The sequence below is a fragment of the Euphorbia lathyris genome, chromosome 3, assembly GCF_963576675.1.
Source record: "Euphorbia lathyris chromosome 3, ddEupLath1.1, whole genome shotgun sequence".
Classification (NCBI taxonomy): Eukaryota; Viridiplantae; Streptophyta; class Magnoliopsida; order Malpighiales; family Euphorbiaceae; genus Euphorbia; species Euphorbia lathyris.
In genome coordinates, this window is record NC_088912.1 from 1361883 (window position 1) to 1383531 (window position 21649).

General features: G+C 32.4%; 1 pseudogene; it reads left to right on the forward strand.

The window, feature by feature from the left end:
• The first annotated feature begins 9163 nt into the window (after positions 1-9163).
• On the forward strand, positions 9164-11115 carry LOC136222496 (calcium uniporter protein 4, mitochondrial-like; annotated as a pseudogene).
• Positions 11116-21649: the final 10534 nt, after the last annotated feature.

Here is a 21649-nt window from a genome sequence, read left to right on the forward strand (position 1 = left end):
CATATTTTCACAACAGAATATAATATTGATGGGCGATGTCATTTTTACCACTAATGTATGGAACTTTATTATATTTATCCGTAAATTGAAGAAAATTCATAATGTTTTTTTCTTTTCTTACATTTTTTTTATAATAATTTTTTACTTAAGTTTTATAATAGCGTGAAAAAAAATTAGAATTTTTTTTTGGTAAATACTTCACAGCTGGATAATCTTTCAAAATCCATAAAAATACCCTTAAACCACTATTTGGTAGTCTATCTATCCAAAATTTTATGATTTCGTATATAACCTATTATTTGGTGAAATTTGTTCATTGATATATTATTGGTAAAATTTTACCCAATTTAAATGAAAACTTAACAAAACTATTATCTTATTAACACGTTATGATATTTTAACACTTAGATTTGATAAATTTTAGTATATAATTTTTATTTTATTTGAATTTATTTTTTAATTCATTCCATGTAAGAAAAATTTAGGTGGCAGATAAACTTTAAAACCTGTAATGTATCAAGTTCATGTGTCAAAATATTACATATAAGAGAATACAGCTTTGTTAAGTCTCCATCCAATTTTGGTGAAACTTCCTTATTTTATAATAGTTTACAGCTCAAATTCGATAGAATAATAAATCAGGGTAAATTAATAAAATTTTAAATATGTGAGGGCTAAATTAACCCTCCCTAATAAGTGATCTAGGTATAAGTAGTCCCATCTCCATAAAGCAGTATCGCAAGAAAGCGGAGCCCTAGTCATAGACAGATTTTGAGGAGTGGGTCTTCTCCGCCATTCGATGCCCTTTTTCAACACATTTCTTTAGAGAAAGACTCTGTTTTTTCCTCTTTTCCGATGGTAAATATTTCTCAGAACATGGAGTGTGAATCAAACCCATGTTTGAATTGAAATTGAGATACTGATGCAAGTTCTTCCCTTGTGAATCAGATAGATATATCCGAAGGAGGTTGACAATAAGTTCTTTCAAAATTGACCCCTACTTCTCGCCAGCAATCAACCAAGCATCAGAAACTTGGGATGATATCTTCTCTGAAATGCGATTTGGTTACATATTGCAATGTGATGGTGTTTTGATTGGTAAAGCAGCATCTCCATCAACTGATAGTCATGAAGCCATACAAAATTATCTATAAAATTAATAATCTCCAACCTCCAGCAGCTACTTCTCCAAAAGGTAAATATCCCTACTTTTGCTTTATTGGATTTTATATTTTAATTGGAATTCTGAATATCAATTCTGAATGACAAAATTTTAAGTTTTAGCTTCTCCACAGTTTGTATGATTTTTAACATCTGCTTTCCAATTTTTGTGAAGTTTGACAACTCAATGTTTGCTCCATTATTTCCAAATATAAAGAGATTGAATTTGTAGAATTTGTGAATTAGAGTATTATATGTGTGTTTATGTTCATCTATGTCTGCCGTGGAAAGTCAATATTAGTTGGTATAAATGTAGTACATGCTCTAAATTTTGCAAATTAAAATAACCTATGTTAATAAATGTTTTTACAATAATTGATATCCTTGGTTTGTTCATTAGTTTATGAATGATAAATTTTGTTATAGTTGTGTACAATCTTTTATAATTTTCCTTGTATGCACCATTGGCTGTTTGATATTCAATTTAACGTTGACAATGTGGTGGTCGGGTAATTATTTACATGGAAACATTTTTGTGGACTATTAGAAGAAAAAAATGGCCTTACTTGTTTAAAAAAGTGATGCTGAGATAATTAGGTCTTAATATAGGATAATTGTGTCACATATATACTTTCAAAGTGCATTGAGAAGCAACTATGTTTACTTCTAAACTCTGCAATTGTATTTATAAAACAGTATAATTTTTCTTGCATTCTCGAAAACCACCTAATATTTTTCATTAGATAAATACATTGCAACATGACTAATTCTTTTGTTTGGTTTTCGGATTTACCACTTATTGAATCAAATAGATGAGATATGAACTAACGACTATTTCTTTTGATAAATCATTTACAGGTTCTTGAGAAATACAGAAGCATTTTGAGGGGAAAAAGCTTATTGTTGGCTATGAAACAACTTTTGCAGCCGAAGCCTGAATTACATTGAAAGATTATCATGGTTCAAATTGTGAATCCAGCAAGGAGCTTCGGGAAAGGGCGAAATACAGAACAAGATGTTGTGGTGGAATTGGAATTTATGGCGGAGGAGATTGTGACGGAAATTCTGTTTAGCTTGCCCCTGAAATATCTTTTGAGATTCAAGAAAGTTTGGTATTCCATTACAAACTCTCCGGAGTTCATAAAGAAACATCTAAATCTTGCTCGTGCTGCCCCTTACAACAAGAAGAAGAATTTCATTGGCCTTCTCGTTCCTGATGAGTATGCATCCTATCCCTATCTTATGTACAAAGAAGATTCTGATGGTACTTTACATGCTAAAGAATTTGATTCTCCATTCATGTTTTTTGATGGTCATGGAAAGTTGATTCTTGTCAGCATTTCTAACTCTTGTGATGGATTAATGTGCTGGGCTATCTCTAGAGAGCAGAAGATACTTATATGGAATCCATGTCTCCCAACTGAGTATAACATACTACAATCCCAATTGATTTTAGATGCTTATAATGTTTCAATTTGTTATGACCCTACCTCTGATGATTACATGATTCTAAATGTCTCTCCCAAATGCTCCATTCATGAAGTTTATGTTTTAGTTAAAATATTTTCATTCAAAAGCAACTCATGCAAAATCAACATAATAACAAAACCCAAATCAATAGCTACTTTTAGTTCAAAGTTTCTTTATGCTTAGAATGGTATCCATTGGGTTTCAGAAGTGTGTTACTCAGAAGAAGCAACAGAAGAAGATGAAGATGAATATCAAGAATGTTTAATATATTTTGATTTGACATAAGAAAATTTGAATTATAGGAATCTGAAGTCCCTTTCAAGGATCCAGTGGTCTTGAATGACTGTCATGTGCCTTTCTATGCATTGGCTACGTGTCTTGTTTTTCTGTTGGTGACCTCGGTCTCCAGTGGCTGCATCCTAGAAATCCAGGGTTTTGATAGGAAGTTATAGCTTGTCAAATTCATCTACTTGCCACTTCAGCCCATTCTTTCTTATTTTCTTAGGTTAGTGGGTCGTTATGCACATGTGCGAGTAAGGAATCGGACTTTAAATATGAGCCATTGGTTTGGTCTGGTGCCTCTTGGTTAGTGTCTGACATCCCATATCATCGAATTGTGTGTGCAGATTTAAATATTATAGAAATTATTTGAATATATTTTCTAAATTTGTCTTAAATATAGTGTATATTTAAGTAATATCGAAATTATTTTCTTTTGTCTTTGAGCCATGGGAAATGGAAATTTAAATGGAAACAATATCACGATATATAATTTCTAAAAAAATATAGCTAGAAATCGAAAATGGAATCAGAAAAACAAAAGTGGAAGAACCCAAAACTGATGAAAAAATTTCGTTGCAACATAGAATCTATGAGGCAATTGCTCGAGATCAAGTCATAAAAATGAAATAAAAGATTCTAACAATCTATGGGATAATTTTACCCTCTATAAAATTTACAACATATAATAAATACATTAATGTTAGCTTACAATGGTTGTTCTTGAGTAGGTGTTCACTGGAGCTGTATTGTATTGTTACTGTTATTATCATGGCTTTCCATACTTTCCCAGAATAATTCTCAACAAAATGGCTCATTTTCTTCTTGCTCTCATGTTACCCATCCCATGACTCTCATATAATTCTCTCAATTCCAGATACCGAACCTAACTCTTCCACCATATCTGACCCTCCTTTTCAACACATTATCTGATCATTCCTGTAATATTTTGTTTATTTTTCTAATTGCATTGTAACTTCAGTTTTATGACGGTTAATTTGTTGAGATTGCAGAGCATGGAGATAACTTTGCTTCTTTTTTGCCATTAGGTTTTAGAAGTAGAAATCAAATGAACAAACTCATAAGCTCTGATAGCATCTTATATAATAGAGAAACAGAAAAATGAAGAAATCCACAATTTTTCCTTATCGAAAACAATTACATATACATGTATTTATAGTACTGATATAAGTAAAATTACTCAAAAGCCCTTAAACTTATTATAATATCTAACATCCTCTTCATGCAAAATCAAATCATAAAGGAACAAGCTCATTTGGACCAAAAATACAAGATAGCAAATGCTTACAATCTGCAAATACCCTTACATAGTCACTCATTATTCTATGAAAAAGTTTCAACTATCAATTTGAGTTTGGTAACGTTATAACAAAGAAGAACAAACTTGAACTTCCTTGGTGAGAGGCATGATAAAGGTACCCCCAAATCTGAGGTGTTGTTGTCACACTTAATCCAAACTTTCTTGCTTTTAGTCACATTTATGAATATTCCACTACCTTGCATCTTCAAGCAGGATGCAATGGCTCTTCTTGCACTATAAATCTGACAACTGAATATTCCGCCTACACATGACTTGAAGCTTGGACAAGAACATGACTTGGAATCCAAAATGATAGCAAAAACCACCTGAGTGCTCGAACAACGGGATAAAGAAGTTGAACTTAAGTGAGGAGGTAGAAGCAAGGTTCAGTGGTCTTCAATCGGAAAATAAACACATTTCCTTACTTGGAAAGTGGATAGAGAAATTCTCTTTGGAGTTTCCTTCAAAGGAAAAACAATTGAAAGTAGCTCTAAAAGAAACTGATGGAGTGCTTAATTTGAAAAGAGAATAACTTGACTCCGTGCAAAAAGAGCATGAAGAGTTCAATAAGGTGCTTGCTATGAAAAAAATGCAATTGGGTACAATTGAGAAGTCATAAAATGGAAGAATTAGAGGTCGTCCGAAGAAGGCTGCTGCCTTGACTACTCTAGGTGCCATGACTGCTCCAGCTGCCGGTGCTCCTCTGGCTGTTCCTGCAAAGAGACCAGGACCGTCGCCAAAAGTTGCTGGCATTGGTCAACGAAAAATCCATTAATTTCAACTCATGTTCCTTTCACGTTCAATTCTAAAATCATTTATTTGTAAGTATCTCTATGGCTTTTAACCATGTTGATGCCGACATTATCACATTTAATATCCATTAATTTCAACTTATGTTTCATTAATAAGAAAAGACATTTGAATGATACTAAAAAGAGAAATTTTTTTTTTTTCAAAAATTTACTCAATGCGCTTACATTAAAGAAGAAAGAAAAATCCCCATCAGACCCGGATGTGATTCGAACCTATGACCTCCCAAGGCATAGGTAAGCTCTCAACCACTAGGCTAAGAGCTTCACCACACTAAAAAGAGAAATTTCAAAATTAGTATTCTTCAAAACTCATAGGTCCTAAAAGGTATTGAAAATTAAAAGGTATTTAAAAAGCATTATCTTTTATACTATTAGGTCCATTTAACATACCTTCATATCATCTTCTTCTTTCCTCTTCTCATATTCCCTGAAAAATTGTAAATGGAAGCCTGGGTTGAACTTGAATACAAAAAAACATGAATCTTAGTGTTGTTGTAAAGAAATTACATGGGTTTATTTTTACGAGTTCAAGTCTTAAATCTGAAAATTGCATAAGAAAATCCACCTCCTTTGAAGAGGTTTTATTTTTATGAATTTTTTTTTATAAATATGTCAGCCAACAAAAGATGTTCGAGACATTATAACAAGCTAGAGCTGAGAGTGAGGATACAATAAAACTCAACTCAATAGCATTGTACAACAAAGGATATTGATCATACAACTTACAATATAATGAACCAATCAATAAAACAAATGTTCTCATTTTTTTTTTGATCATTTGTCATTTAAATAATGCAAATTTCAGGAGTAAGAGACATGTTAACATAAACAAGAAAATGATAACTCTAAAACTCAACTTACTTGCAACCGATCAATAGTTTTCGCCGGCGACGTTCTGCAATCAATGTTAGAATATCCTTTTTTTTTCTCCTTCTGATTTGGTATAAGTGCCTACAAGACCTATTGAAACACTCACATCTTGACATGGATTATCCTTTTCTTCAGCATCCATTTCCCTGCACAACAATAACTATACTAAAATCATCATGTTTTCCTGTTTAAATCAGCTGTTGTCTAGAACAACTCAGATTTTTCCCTATCTGTTCCAATTTCATTTGTTTTCTTAAACATTCCATGATAGATCTGTTCAAATTTGTCAATGGGTTTTGATTTTTTTTTTAACGAAGTCCTTCCGTACCTCGATAGCTATTTCCTTACATAACTCTTTCTGTGTTTGTAGAAACAGTTTCGTATTTCATCAAATTCACATATATACAAGTACAGAGAGAGTGTACGTACATTTGCTTGAAAATCACAGGCAGAGCAACAAACAAGACTTTCTTACCTATGTTGATGATCCAGAGAAGTCCTAACAAATTCGAACTCGATATGATAAAAGAAGACAATATATTTTTTTTGTGGAGAGCTGCATATATATGACATTTGGGAGGCTAGGGTTTCTGTAAAAGTAATCAGTTTGTTTATATATGAGATTTGGGAGGGTTAGACATTGTCTAAGGTTAGATTTGTAATTAACTTTTATCTCGTAGGGTTTCTGTACCTGAATCATTTTATTTAAGATTAAACATTATTTGATCCATGTAGTGTCCAATATTTTGTCATTTGGTCCCTCTGATGGATACCATTTGGCATCTAGAATATTCTCATAGATGAAATATTACTCCCTTCATCACCCATTAGCTTTAAAATTAATTTTTCAATACGGCTATAAAACATATATATACTCTTTTTATGTATTTTTTTCTTATAATTTAGATATACAGTAAAAACCTCTTTGAATTAATAATGTTAGGACCATGAAATTTTATTAATTTATAGAGATATTAATTAATCAATAAATTAATAATTATTAACTTATAGAGTGATTTCCCATGAGAATCCATTTAACTCCATCCCTTGTCAAAACAAACATAAAAATAAAACTTAGATTAACGAGAATTCTTTGGAATAAGTATTAAATAAACTAGTCACCGATAACTGTACCAAAAACTTTATAGGCTTAAATCACATATGTCAATTAAGAGCAAGTTGACTGTATCATATCAAGTAGTAGAAGTTCTAAAGAACAGTGTCGATCCCCAAGAGACTAGTACATAATGCCATATTCATACTTGAATTCTATATTATATAAGGATTGATTTAAATGTATTTTGAACCCAGGACGATGTCGTAGTATTCCCTGTCATCGATGTAGAGACTGACTAAACTAGATTGAATAATGAAAGGATAAGACAATGAATATAGCACGAGCAAAACGATGGGAAAGAAAAAGATGCGAAAGTGAAATATAGCAAGTTAAGTTTATGAAAGGCGGTTGCAAAAAACATTCTTACCTAAAAAAATATAAACACTCTTATGGAGAAGAGACAAACAACATATATATATAACAAATTTAGTTGTTAATATTTAATAAAAGAAATTAAACTATATTTTTTTGGTAGAATGTACAATCTAATTTTTTGGTGGGATTTTTTTTTTGAAAAAGGTACAATTTAATATTTAAATAATTGTAAATCAAGGTTTTTCTTATGGTCAGGTTCTTTTATTATATAAGAATAAAATAGATTCGGATTTAAACCGTTACGAAGTAAATTTCTATTAATATATTATTTTGGTGGGCAAGTTTCAATCTTATATCAAAAAAATTAAGTTTGCCTGTCCTTTTTTTATTCCATGTATATCCGACCAAGGTGGTATCTGGTAATGATATTTTCGTCTTTTGCTCACCTAAAGCTTAGGTCAGTTGTGCCTGTGTATTAGAACCAGGGATGCCAACACTTAACTACTACCCATAGGTAGCGTGAATCTCAAACTCTTATCACATTTTCCTAATCCATAACTTTTTTGCATCTCATACCCGTCACATTTAATTCGGGGTACAATTACCCGTTAATCAATAAATAAAACAAAAAATATTACAAATTCAACAAAGTATAAATTTAATAATCATCCAGCTGAAAGTTGAACAAATTGAACCTTAATCAATAAGAATAAATTATGTTTAATGATACCATTCAATGGTTAAAAAACAAAAAGTTAGGGATTTGAACCTCACATCTTAAATCTAAAAAGCAATGAGATTTCTCATATATGTCTCATACTAGTTTCATACACTTTTATATAGGATAAAAATAGTCCTATTATAATCTGGTAGTTTCGGGTACCCATGGATACAGTACCAATTATCAACCCTAATCAGAACCTACAAACCCTATGAACATAACTACGCGTGAAGTACACCGCCCAATCAGATACTACTATATGATGGTAACTTTCCATTTCAAGGCTTGATTCATACTAGGGATGGTAACGGGTAGAGTACTTGCGAATAGTGTAAATCTCAAACCCTTATCCGTTTATTTTTTAATTACCAGTACCGTCCTTTTACCTAGGGTATCCTTATCAGTTAAGAATCAATAAATAAAACAAAAAAGGGTAATGATATATACAGCCCTTAGGGCTGTATATTAGCATTTAATAGGTAGTATATTTATGTGTATTTCTAATATTTGTATATATTATTGTATTGAACTTTTGAATAAATTAAATACAATTGTATATTTCCAATATTTACATTAATAGGTTTTATTGTATTTAAAATTTCAATGTAATAATAAATGTAAATAATACACTAATAAATATAAATATACTATCCTATTAAATGCTAATATACAGTCCTAAGGGCTGTATATATCATTGCCCAACAAAAAATATTACAAATTTAAGAAAGTATAAATTTAATAAATTATCCATCCAAAAATTTATAAAATTGAACCCTAATCAATAAAAATAAAGTAATTTAGTGGTATCACTCAATGGTTAAAGAACAAAAGGACGATGTTGAAATATAACGTCATAACTGGTCTAATTCTTCTGACCTAGCCCTAAAAAAAAATAAAAACATTTATCTTGAAATTGAAAATGAAAGATTCTCTGTTGTATTTCATATTTCTACCTTATAAAAGACCGTCTCAGCCTCCGTCTTTCTCCATCAGCTCATCCAAAAAACGTTCCAGGCTCTCAAACTCGGACCTCTGCTTCTTCTTCTTCATCAATGGCGCTTCCTAAATTGTTCTAGAAGCGTCTCTCAGGAAGTTACATGGCAGTGTCTCTTCAACATTCTCCAATCTCTTCCCCTGCCTCATTACAACCCACACAGTACCCCCAAATGCAGCCAAATCAAACTTCCACAAAGAGTATCTCAACTCGCCGGAATCCACAGAGAGAGGATTTTTCCGTCGTTTCCTTCATCGAAGATCAATTAACGAGCTGCCTAAGTTCCTTTCAATGCATGTCGGGGAGAAGCTGAAGGAGAGACTCAAAAGCATCACTGGAGATGGAATCCGCTTCGATGGACTAGTTCTTTCGACTCAGGCGAAGGAATCAGAGGCTATAGATCTAAATCATTTCAGAATATCGGTTGAAGAAGCCAGGAAAATCTTGAGGTTCTCAGATGGAGAAGTTAAAATTGAAGCTTAGGCAAATTCCCGAAAGCTCAATTCAATATCATGAGTTCGTTCAGATCTGTGTTGAGGAGTGTGGAAACGAAATCGAAGGTGTTAAGTTTGCTAAGACCGTTGGATCAGTGTGGAAATGTGATCGTTCTTGGGAGTATTGTGTTCCTCCGCCCGGAGTAGGTATAACTGGTTATTGTTTTGTTTCAATTTTTAATTTAGATGTTCTTAATTTTAACTGTGATATCAACCGGATTTTGTGATTCAATTAATCATATGAGTGCTGGTTCGGCCGGAGAAAGGCGGAAGAAGAAAATAAGTAGTCATGCATAATAGGTTCGACTTAGACATTCAATATTGGCCAAGCAGAGCATAGTAGTTTGGATTCTGCACAGATATCTGTTTTAAAACCACAAACATAATGGTCCAATGGAAATTGCATTAAAGTTAGGTTTTTAGAAAAGTATAAAGTTAGGTTCCATGTACAAAATAACACTAATATATGCTTACAGTTTAAAAAAATGTACCAATTTAGATATTGATAGCAAAAAGTGACCCGTTATTCATATTATTCAGTTAAGATCTTTCAATTGTATCTGGAGAGAGAAGCCAGAACTTAATGGATTAATATGAATGACGTGTCACATTTCGTTATCGAGCCTAAATTGGTACTCTCGTTTAAACGTTAAACCTGCATTAGTGCTATTTTGTACGTGAAGCCTAAATTGATACTTCCGCAAAAACTTTAAGTCTAGTTTAATACATTATCGATAATGTATATATTACTTAAAATAAGTTAACAGTCAATTTTTTTGAGACTAAAAATATATTAAACTTAGAAACTAACATGTTTCAACAGAAAAGAGCCATCAATTATTAGAAACCATGTTAATTTGACCTCAAAATGACACCATAAAAAACTAAATTATGCTTGAAATATTTCACTCCAAATGAAATGTGTCTCTAATGACATGTTGTGGTTAATCCTTATCTTATGTCTAATAAAAGGCTGCAAGTGGCTTTCATGCAATCCTCTTAGGTGCACTTGATTCCCTCCTAACAAACAAACAAATATAAAATTATGCTGTTCTGATTAACCCCATTAAAACATTTTATTTTCTATGTTTGACAGGTGGCTAAATCAATTCAAAACATAATTACCGAGTCAATAGTATATCCTGATGACTCAAAAAGAGAGCAATTGAAAGAAATGGAGCAGCAAAAGGCCATGATTGACAAAAAGGCTCGAGCCCAGGTTCGAGCAGAGCTATATTGTGGACTTGGGTTCTTAATGGTTCAAACACTTGGGTTTATGAGGCTAACATTTTGGGAACTCAGCTGGGATGTTATGGAACCCATTTGTTATTTTGTAACCTCTATTCACTTTGGCCTTGCATATATGTTCTTCCTGAGAACCTCTATTGAGCCTTCCTTTGAGGGCTATTTCCAGCGCCGATTCATGACAAAGCAGAAGAAACTTATGGAAATTCATAATTTTGAGCTTCGTAAATATAATGAACTCCGAAAAGCTTTTTATCCGGACCAGGACTACAACTTTCCTTACTCCCATTTTTATAAGCTTGGAAACAAAGTGTGAGCCCATTGGTGGACATAATAATAATGTATCCAGTAATGAAAATGTTAGAAAGACAAAAAAAAAAAAAAATTGGTTATAGTTTACAAGTACATACACCTGTGGATGACAAGTTTTTCCATTTTAGTTGAAGGTTTTAGTGTGGTAGCAAGATGTAACAGTAAAGAATAATAAATGAATACATGTTATGTACATGTAATTATTAGGATGCGTTTATGAGTTCCTTTTTTAATAGCATTCTGTTACCATTAACAGGTCCATTTAGTTTACCTCATCTATGATGTTGTTGTTGGTAAATCAAACAGGAGGTATGTAACCAAACCCAGAACTCTCATTTTTAATCTAAAAAGGTAAACATGAGGAGAAAATGGGATAACAAAGACTCTGAGATATACAATCAGATATGTAACACCATTTCCTAAACTACCAACATTGTGAACAGAAATAGAAATATTTTTAAACCAAGGTAAAAAAAGAAAATAGCATGACTCATAAGCAAATAAGAATTCAGGCGAAAAACTAAAATTAGAGAATCACTTATAGAAGCTCTACAAGCTAAGATAGATGGAAAAAATGATGTAGAAGCTTATTGAATTAATTGGGAATCGATACATATTGTTTCTACTCTAAACAACAAAATAACTTAGAGAACATCATAGGAATTTCAAAGAAAATGGATAAGGTCAACACACAAACAAAAGGACAAAATACGACAACAATCTCACCTATCAACCTACACGTGTCTGGCATTAGGGAAAGCAATGATGATACAATTAAGAGATACAACTAAGTAAAACAATACAACACATTACAAAGAGAGATGAGTCTCAGGTCTTTCATTACAAAGAGAGATGAGTTTCAGGTTGCATCTAAAACACTGTAGTCTTAAATTCTTCATAAGTAAAAGGGGGCAACAAGACCATGATTCATATTATCAGAAATAGATTGGGGTAAAACATTTAATGTATCAGAAAAATTAACAGAAGGCGGAGCAAACAAAGTATGAAAATTACAAACATGATTACTCTACTCGCCTAGGTCCTCAATCACCCTCTTTTCGTCATCCCTGAGAGCTGTATTAGGATTCAACTGTTGTTTTGCTGCTAGAACCTGTGACACTGACTCTACATCCACCTCGTCACTGAGCTTGCTAATCAGGCCCTTCAATACTCATTCCCTCTTCAAAAACCAACTTTGATGTTTAGAATAAAGAGAGAGATGCGACTCTAGTATTTTTTATGCTGGTTCGTTGTGTCTCTCAACTCTAGGGGTCGTGCTTCTCTAAGGGGGACAATTAAAGAAGAATGAAGAGAGAGATTAAGTTCATTTAAATGGTTTACTGCTTCTGCTGCCAAGTAATTATTTATGTTCTTTGTATTTTCAGCATAATATGTTTTTTCTAATTTCTTTTCCCAAAATTACAATGAAACTTGTTCTGTTTCATCTGGAACAGCAAGGGAAGTATATAGAAATAATTTTGTGACCCAAGTGTTATCTCGATATCAACTAGTAGTAAACTAGGCAGTAAATGTAACAATATTGATTAATTTCGTTTTCTTTCACAACCTTACAAACCATTTTCTTGTTATTATTTATCTCAATCTCAATCTCATTAATCTTTATAATTATTTTTATTTCTTCATTTTTGTTTGGTTTAATATATCATCTGCATCTTGAATTTATCCAAAAAAACTTGATATTTGTTTTATTTTTGGCATATGATATATTAAGCCAAAAAAAAAAGCCTAAAAAATGAAAAAATTCATGATAATGAGATTGAGATAAAGAATGAGAACAAGAAAATGGTTTGTAAGATTATGATAGAGAACGAAATGAATCCATATTATTACTTGCACATCTCCAGATAGCAATTTTGGTGTTTGCACCCGCACACACCATACAAGACAAGCTAAGCTAACATTATTTTGCAAGAAAACTAAAGTATCTACCACCATTATTTTGTGACCCAAGTTTGTGAAAAAAAATTTGTATCACTAATTACATGGAATGGTCCAATCTCTTTTATTGCTCCATACCCCAAAGATGAGCACCCACGTCGTGCATAAGACAACTCAGTTCATTATGTACTTTTATTAAACGGATCGAATATTGTCTAATTTATTTCCAAAAAACAAAGAATTCTAATTACTCGCCACTTTAAATGTGCATTGTAATTCAACACGCCATTCGATAATGAGTTAGCAAATATACCTTTCATACTTTAATACTAAAACACAACGATGCAATCATTTCTGCTGCAACTCTCATAATGAGTTAGCCAATATGTCTCTCATTGTCTCCCGAAAACAATATATGCTCAAAGGAATGTTAATAATGATTTTCAAAGTTTTCTTAAAATTAAATCTACCCTTGTATAAACAACTCAAAGCATTTATAAGAGTCATTATTTACAAATGCAGATCTCAGGTCTCTTAAAATCAAATACACCAGCGCCATCAATTAAGATAAAACATGTATCTCCAATTTCAGTTCTGAAATCAAACACAACAAATCTGAATCGAAAATTAATTTGAATTAAAACATTGAGCTGTTATTCTATTTTTCCCTTTGATGAAAAGATCAATTACAATTAATGATGTATAATATGAAAAATTGGAGACAACCCCTCTAGTGTACAAACACAAAGGACTGACACACAAAACAAATAGATTATAAATTACATTAATGCATAAACAACAAATAAATACCAACAATTTGTATACATCATTTTATTGGCATTTATTAATTGGCTTAGAAATTGACAATTGTTTACTAAAAGCTATTGGAGTGTTAGTGTATTTTTGACCCACTCTGGCACTTGTCTAAGATTACAACAAGATAGCCATGTTTCAATACCAAGATAGTCACTTTTCAATATACTTTTGGTAGGAATTTCATTGATTTGAGATGAATTACACACATGGTCCTTAGACTTTAGACTCACTTTCTTTACATGCCTCAAATTTCAAAACCAACATAAAATTACCTAAATTTTAACCCTTGCTAACATAAAATTATCTTATTATAGTAAACGATCCAAATATAAAAAGAATTAAAATATAATGAGACATTGTACATATAGTTTATTAACAATAATAATAAGAAAATAATCCAATTCTTCATACTTGAGATTCCGTCTAGCATTCTTTTTGAAGTATATAGACAAATCGTTGTGCTTTTTTGGTTTGAGGACAATATTCTAATAAATAGTGGTCACTCAAGTTCCTAGAGTCATTACTGCTCTTATATTTTACATATCCAAGTCCAAAGCAACATCAAGTAAATAGAAAACATATATTTTAGTAGTACTAATAATGTAATTCCGAAGATAATAATGCGCGAAACTCATTCACCAGAGATTTAAAGAGAAAAGATTCAAATTGTCATTCTTCATATTCCCTCTAGCATTCCATCAGTGAAGTTATCCATAAAATGGTTGTGCTTTTACTGGGCTTCTTATTCCATTTGATTTGGGGTTATCTATTTGGCATACTGGGTCTGTCATTGTACTGATTCTGCTAATTAGGACATTTGTAGATTCGCATATGCTTGGGATCGACTATTAACTACCAGGGTATAGCCAAAAACTGTTCATTATTTATAATCAATATAAATGATGAGTGTTTTCAGAATTGAAAGTAAATGAGGTAAATTTCGCATAATTTGAAGTGTTTTTTTTTATTAAAACATGGAGAAGAAAAAAAATCAAGCAGGACTTTCTTCATCATCTTTCCCTGCCTCCTCTCTATCAAGCAGAACTTTCTCTTTACTTTTATTACTTTTGCAGGCTCGGGTTTACTAACAACCCGGAGGGTGTGCTGCTTTCTTGACCAACAATGACATCAGAAAACCAACTACTGCTAGTTTCAGGGGAAAGGAATATCTCTTGCCTCCACGGCCCATGGTTAATTTTTTGTATATTTTAGCATATGACCTTGGTTTGCCTTTTGCAGGAGGTTCAATAAGTTCTAATATTTGTAGAATTATGCCTTTTCTTTTCTGATTTTTTCATTTTTGGGTTTGATTTTACCATTTTTCTCAATAGTATGAACTTCTCTTTTGGTTGTGTACAAACGCATTCATGCCATATAGTTGCCACGACTAACATTAGCTTTCCGATTAGCTAATATAATTTGGTAGAAGATTTTGGTCAATATCACTGCATACGAATGTTACTTGTCATATTCCTGATTTGCTTTTATTTATGTTTTTATTTGCTTTGGAGTTATGAATACCAATTATTGTTTGATGCTACCAGAAAGAAGCTCCATTCAATCCAAATTTTTATTTATTTTATTATTGAAAATTTTAGTCTAAATAATAAAAATCATTAATTAGAGTAAATATTATGATTTAATAAGAGAACTTTTAATTATTATAAATAGTTTTTAATAATGGGATTTTTATTTATTATAAATAAATTTAATAACAGAATTTTTAATTATTATAAATAATTTTTAATAAGAGGATTTTTAATTATTATTAAATACTCTTATAAAACAATATTTCTCTTATTAAAAATATTTAGTAAGGAAGCCTTAAGGGGCCGATAAGGGGGAATTTCCCTTATTAAAAGCTTATAATAAGGAAAATTTGACTTTTAATAAGGCTTTTCACTCTTATTAAAACCCACTTTTTCTGTAGTGTTAAGCTAATGTTCATGCTTCTCAATTATTTAAGTAATTATACAAACTCACATACCCTAATGTGTAGGGCATCGCATTGGTACTCTTAATAACTTTTTCTCATCATTCCTTTTTTCTTATATATGCATGAATGATTTTTATTAGGACACACCAACCAAAAATGCATCTAAACAACAAAATATCCCTAAAATGACTTTATTTTATTTAAGATCATAAAATGATCACAAAACAAATAGTACTTAATCATCCATTTTAACAACAAAATTAAGCAATCAACAAGTTTTTTCGCAGGCAACATTCTGCAATCAATGCTAGAATATACTATTCGTTCTTTGTTTCTTCAATATCATTTTTTCTGCACAAAATTAACTAAGCTAAAATCATCCACTGAAAAAAAGCAGCAACAACCAAATATGGAAACTTGAGAAGACAAAAATAACAAAGTCCATACCAAAAGAAATTTGAAAGCCATACATACATATAAATTACAACATTAGAAACACAAACTAAAAACGAATCCAAGGAATTTGCAGACACAATTTTGAATCACATCAAATGAATATATATACAAGTTAGGAGAGAGTAGACTTACATTTCCTGGCGCACGCGGAGCAACGACACTTCTGGAAATGAAAGCTACTATTGATTTGATGACTGAGAGAGAGAGAATTGGTTCAATTTTTTAAGCAAATACAACTGAAGATCAGTGTGATTGATAGAAATAGAGAATAAAAGTGACTTTTGAGGATTGGTTTTCTTTATATAAGGAGACAATGATTTGAGAGAGCGGCACAAATATAAGATTTGGGAAGCTAGGGTTTCTTTTGAGGATTGGTTTTCTTTATATATGATATTTGAGAGGATATTTTTGTCCAGTAAAATTATATGCCAAGGTTATACATTGTTTAAGGTTAGATTTGTAAATAAGTTTTATCTATTAAGGTTTTTGTGCAGAAATCATTTTCTTTATATATTTCTAAATTTAAGAATAATATTTCTTATTGAATTTAATAGATTCTTATAAATTCCCTTCACCAACCTTTTAAAAGTTTTTTTTTCATATTTAACCTTAATGTATGAAATAATGCAAATTCAAGCTTAACGTTTTCAAACAATATAAATTTTAGTGTTACCTTACTGAAAATTTGAAAATGCTAGTTGTTTCTTACATTTTTTATTGGTTATTACTAACTCCTAACTGTAGGAGTTCCCGTACTTTCCCGACTAAATCTCCGTGGGGACCCTAAATTTATATGAGAAGTATATAAAATATGTTATAATTGTATTAAATGAGAATTCAAAATTAAAATTTAACTTGTATTATCTAAGTGGAAAATAAAATAAAATGTACCTTGTATTATATGTGTGGAGCATTTATTTTTTCTATTGACATTTGACAATGCCAGTATTAAGCAAGGACCACTATGGGAGGTCAAACCAAGGACCTAAGCCAATGTCCACAACAACTCTCCTAACTTATGGAGAATTTGCCCCACATTTCAGTGAGTTTTCCTTCAATCATAACTCCAATTTGATACTAAGATAGGCAAGCTATGACTTGCTGCTGCAAAGGAGTTTAGTTAAGGCCAAGGTTGGACTAAACATGAGGAGTGAGGGACAAACTTGATAAATGAGAAAGAAATGAAACTTAGCGATGATAAATTATAAACTTTTTAAGATAAAAATTATCATTAATTTTTTTTATTCTAGGTCTCTTATGAAATGAATTGATTTATTTGGCAGACTGCGGTAAACCACCAGACTAAACCCAATGTGTTTTATGTAAAAAAGCTTAACCAAACCCTGACCTAGCCCGTTATTAATTTAGGTGGACTATTACTGAAAATCACATGCTAATTAAATCCATTCTTATAAACCAATCTAAGTATATATATAAATAATTTTTAATAAGAAAAAATAAAATTTACTAATTAATATTAGGCGTAAAATTCAATTCAACCCCTCTTCTATACTTCAGTTTTTAATTGAATTCTTAATCTATTCAAATCATCAAATAAGTCCTCTTATATTAAAACAGATAACCGCTTGACAAAAAAAGAGGCCTAATACTTCCCCAACCCTCTTAACTTGTCCAAATTGATCATTTTACCCCCTCAACTTATCGAATATCATATTTACCTCCTTAACTCCATAAAAGTGGTATTTCTCACCTCCTCAACTTGTCCATTTACCCCCTCAACTCATATAATGTCCTATTTACCCCCTTAACTCCATAAAAATGGTATTTTACACCCTTACAATCCGTTATCGAGGCCTAAATTGATAACATTTTTTAAACATTAAACCTATATTTATGAGATTTTGTACGTGGAACCTAAATTGATACTTCCCCGAAAACCATAAACCTATTTTGGTACCTTGTCCCTACATATAATGTCTTTAACTTGTTTATATTAATGTTCTTGTTATTTGTATCTTTTTATATTAATGTTCTTGTTATTTGTATCTTTTATTCATTCTTTCTCTTTTCATCTTTTTTGGCTAGTTACCTCTCTCCTCTTCTGTTTGACATTGCTGAGGATTTTTTCTCTCGTTGGCTTGATAAGATGGTGAGGGAGGGTTTCTATTCTCCTATGTACTATTCTGGATGAATTTCTTTTCCATCTCATCTTCTTTTTGCTAATGACATGATCATTTTTGGAGTGGCATCCTTAAGCAATTTGCATGCTCTCAAGAATTTCTTCCCGTTATATGGAAAGATCTCCGGTCAGCAGGTTAGTTGGGACAAATATGCTGTCTTTTTTGGTTCTCAGGTGAGTCCTCCGAGGAGGGTTCGTCTTGCTCACTGTCTTGGCATCCGTCTGGAGTCTCTCCCCTTCAGTTACTTAGGAGTCCCTCTATTTAAAGGAGCTCCAAGAGCTCGTCATCTCAGCAGTCTTGCTGACAAATTTCTCTCTCAATTTAGCAAGTGGAAAGGTAGCTCTCTCTCTTTTGCAGGGCGTTTAACCCTAATTAAATATGCTTTTACTGGTTCTCTGGTTCATTCATTCTTGATTTATAAGTGGCCAGTGGGATTGTTGAATAAGCTCAATAGAAGTGTTAGAAATTTCTTTTGGACGGGTTGTGTGGATCAGAGGAAGTTAATAACGGTTCCCTAGCAACCTTGTTGCAAAAGTTTGGAGGGTGGAGGTTTGGGCATTAAGGACTTTAGGATCTTTAACCAGGCTCTCTTGGGTAAGTTGTGTTGGGAATTAATTCAAGGTACCAGCCTAGCTATTTCTCTGTTGAAGTCTAGATTTCTGGCTGTCTCTAGTTTGCCTAAAGCTACTATTGCTCCGTCCTCGATTTGGTCTTCTTGTAAGTTTGTTTATTCTTCCATTTGGGACCAGACCTTTTGGTGGATTGGCCAGTCTACAAAGCTCAATTTTTAGACAGATAGGTGGATCATTCCAACGGTGGCGGATATATTGGGTCTTGATCATCAGGATAAGCCCTCACGCTTTAATTCTGTTGATGATTTTTAGGTAAATTCGAAGTGGCTTGATTTAAGTACTCTTCCTTTGGTTGTTCAAGACAACATTCGATCTATTCACAGGGGTATGGATGATTTTGATTTCTGTGCTTGGCAGCCCTATATGAAGGGTATTTTCTCTGCGAAAGAGTACTATTCGACTATCAGTCCTAGTTCCTCCTCGGTGGATTGGTATAAATTTGTTTGGGATGCTCACACTCCCCCTCTCGTTCCTTCACTTTCTGGAGAGTTTTGCATGGCCGGGTTCCGACTCACGACGTCCTTCAGCGTCTTGGATTCTCCTTTGCCTCTCGTTGTGCTCTTTGTGGTAGGGATGCTGAATCCATTAACCACTTATTCATTAGTTGTTCTTTTGCAGATTCTCTTTGGAGGGCACTTGAGATTCATTTTGAATGCTCTTTGTCTCGGTATTCCCAATTCATCCAGTTCCTCAGCGCTCTTCGTAGCATTCATTTTGGCTCTCAGGTGTTGATGATCTGGCGTGTTGCCACTGTCACTTGCATATGGTTAATCTGGCATTGCAGGAATGAAGCAATCTTTAAGGAAGTTTCTCCTTCTATTCAGCACTCGAAGGTCACCCTTTTTCGAATGATTCGAGAGTCCTTTGCCATTTCTAAAGGTTTTTGTTCTTCACGGAGAGATGATGTTATTTTATCCCGTCGTCTAGCTTCTCCTAGGCTGCCCCTTGCTCCCAACATTATTCCGGTCCATTGGCTTAAACCTACTCCGAGCTGGGTTAAAGTCAATGTGGATGGCTCTGCTTTTGGCACTCCAGGCGAGGCAAGAGAGAGAGGTATTTTTTGCAACTATCAAGGATTTCCCAAAGGTTGTTTTGCTTTTAATACCTCCCCTTCTTTTGCTTATATGGCTGAATTGAGAGCCGCTATTTTTGCAATTGAACTTGCTTGGGAGAAAAAATGGCATCAGCTTTGGATTGAGTCAGACTCATTGTACGTTGTTAATATGCTTAGACATCGTTCCATGGATGTTCCTTGGAGTATTCGTCAGGAGTGGTTGCATTGTCTCATCATTTGCTCTAGGATGAACATTCTTTTTTCTCACATCTTTAGGGAAGGAAATAGAGTTGCTGATGTGCTGGCTAAGTTTGGAGTCTCTTCCTCAGTGATCAATTGGTGGCCTTCAGCTCCTGCTTTTTGCCACAGGTTTATCAGTGATGACATTTGTAGTATTTCTCACTTGCGTTTTTCTTGACTTTCCTATATTTTTCTCCTTCCCCCTTCTTTTTGTTTGTTCTCCTTCTTCTTCTCTTGTTCAAACACACTTATGTTTTTTTTATTTTTTATATATATTACGGGTTTGTCAGTTCTTGGGCCATTGGTGCTCACCCCGTCCAAGTTCTGTCTCGTCCCAATTTCTATCAAAAAAAAATTTTTGATTATCTAATTATTGTATATAATATTATTGTAATAAACACATGAAAGGTCAATATAATTGTCAAATTAAAACAAAATAAAAAGTTGATATTAAAAAAATATATTTTCAAACTCATTTGAATAAGTCATATTAATTTTACACTACAAAGGGGTAAGAAATATTATTTTTATGGAGTTAAGGGGGTAAATAGGATCATAAGGGTGAGAAATACCACTTTTATGGAGTTAAGAGGGTAAATAGAACATTCGATGAGTTGAGCAGGGGTAAAATGACAAATTTGAACAAGTTAAAAGGGTAAGAAATACCATTTTTATGGAGTTAAGGGGGTAAAATAAGATATTCAATGAGTTGGAGGGGGTAAAATAACCAATTTAGGCAAGTTAAAGGGGCTGGAGAAGCAATAAGCCCAAACAAAAAAGAGAACTTCTTAACAAACAATGGTTAAACAACAACTAACAATGAAATGTTTTCTTTCTTAACCTACTTGTTGACCGACAATACAATTCTTTGCAAAAATATTGCTCGGTCCACAACAAGTCAAGTGCAAAACCATATGAAATTGTTCTATCATATATAATTATAGTAGCAAGTCACATTAATTAGGTATAAGGTAACAAAATGGTCATAAGTTTTTTATGAAATATTAATTTGGCGTAATGTATAAAATAACACAATTTTAATTTATAATTTATTTTAGTATGAGAATAGAAAAAAAAGGGTTAAGGTGTAAAAATACCCCTAACGTTTTGGGTCATGATCAATTTTACCCCTAACGTTTGTAGCCAATAGTAATTTTACCTTTAACGTTGATAATTTGGGTCAATTTTAGACACTATTATAAAACACATATATTCTTATTTTTTATTTTGTACAAATTGCATATCAATTCGTTTTAAAAAATGATTTCATGTTTTTTGTAATTTAATAATAGAATTGGAGATTAATATTTATAAATTCGGTTAATTTTTTTGAATTTTTTTTTTCTAATTCGTACAAAAGACAA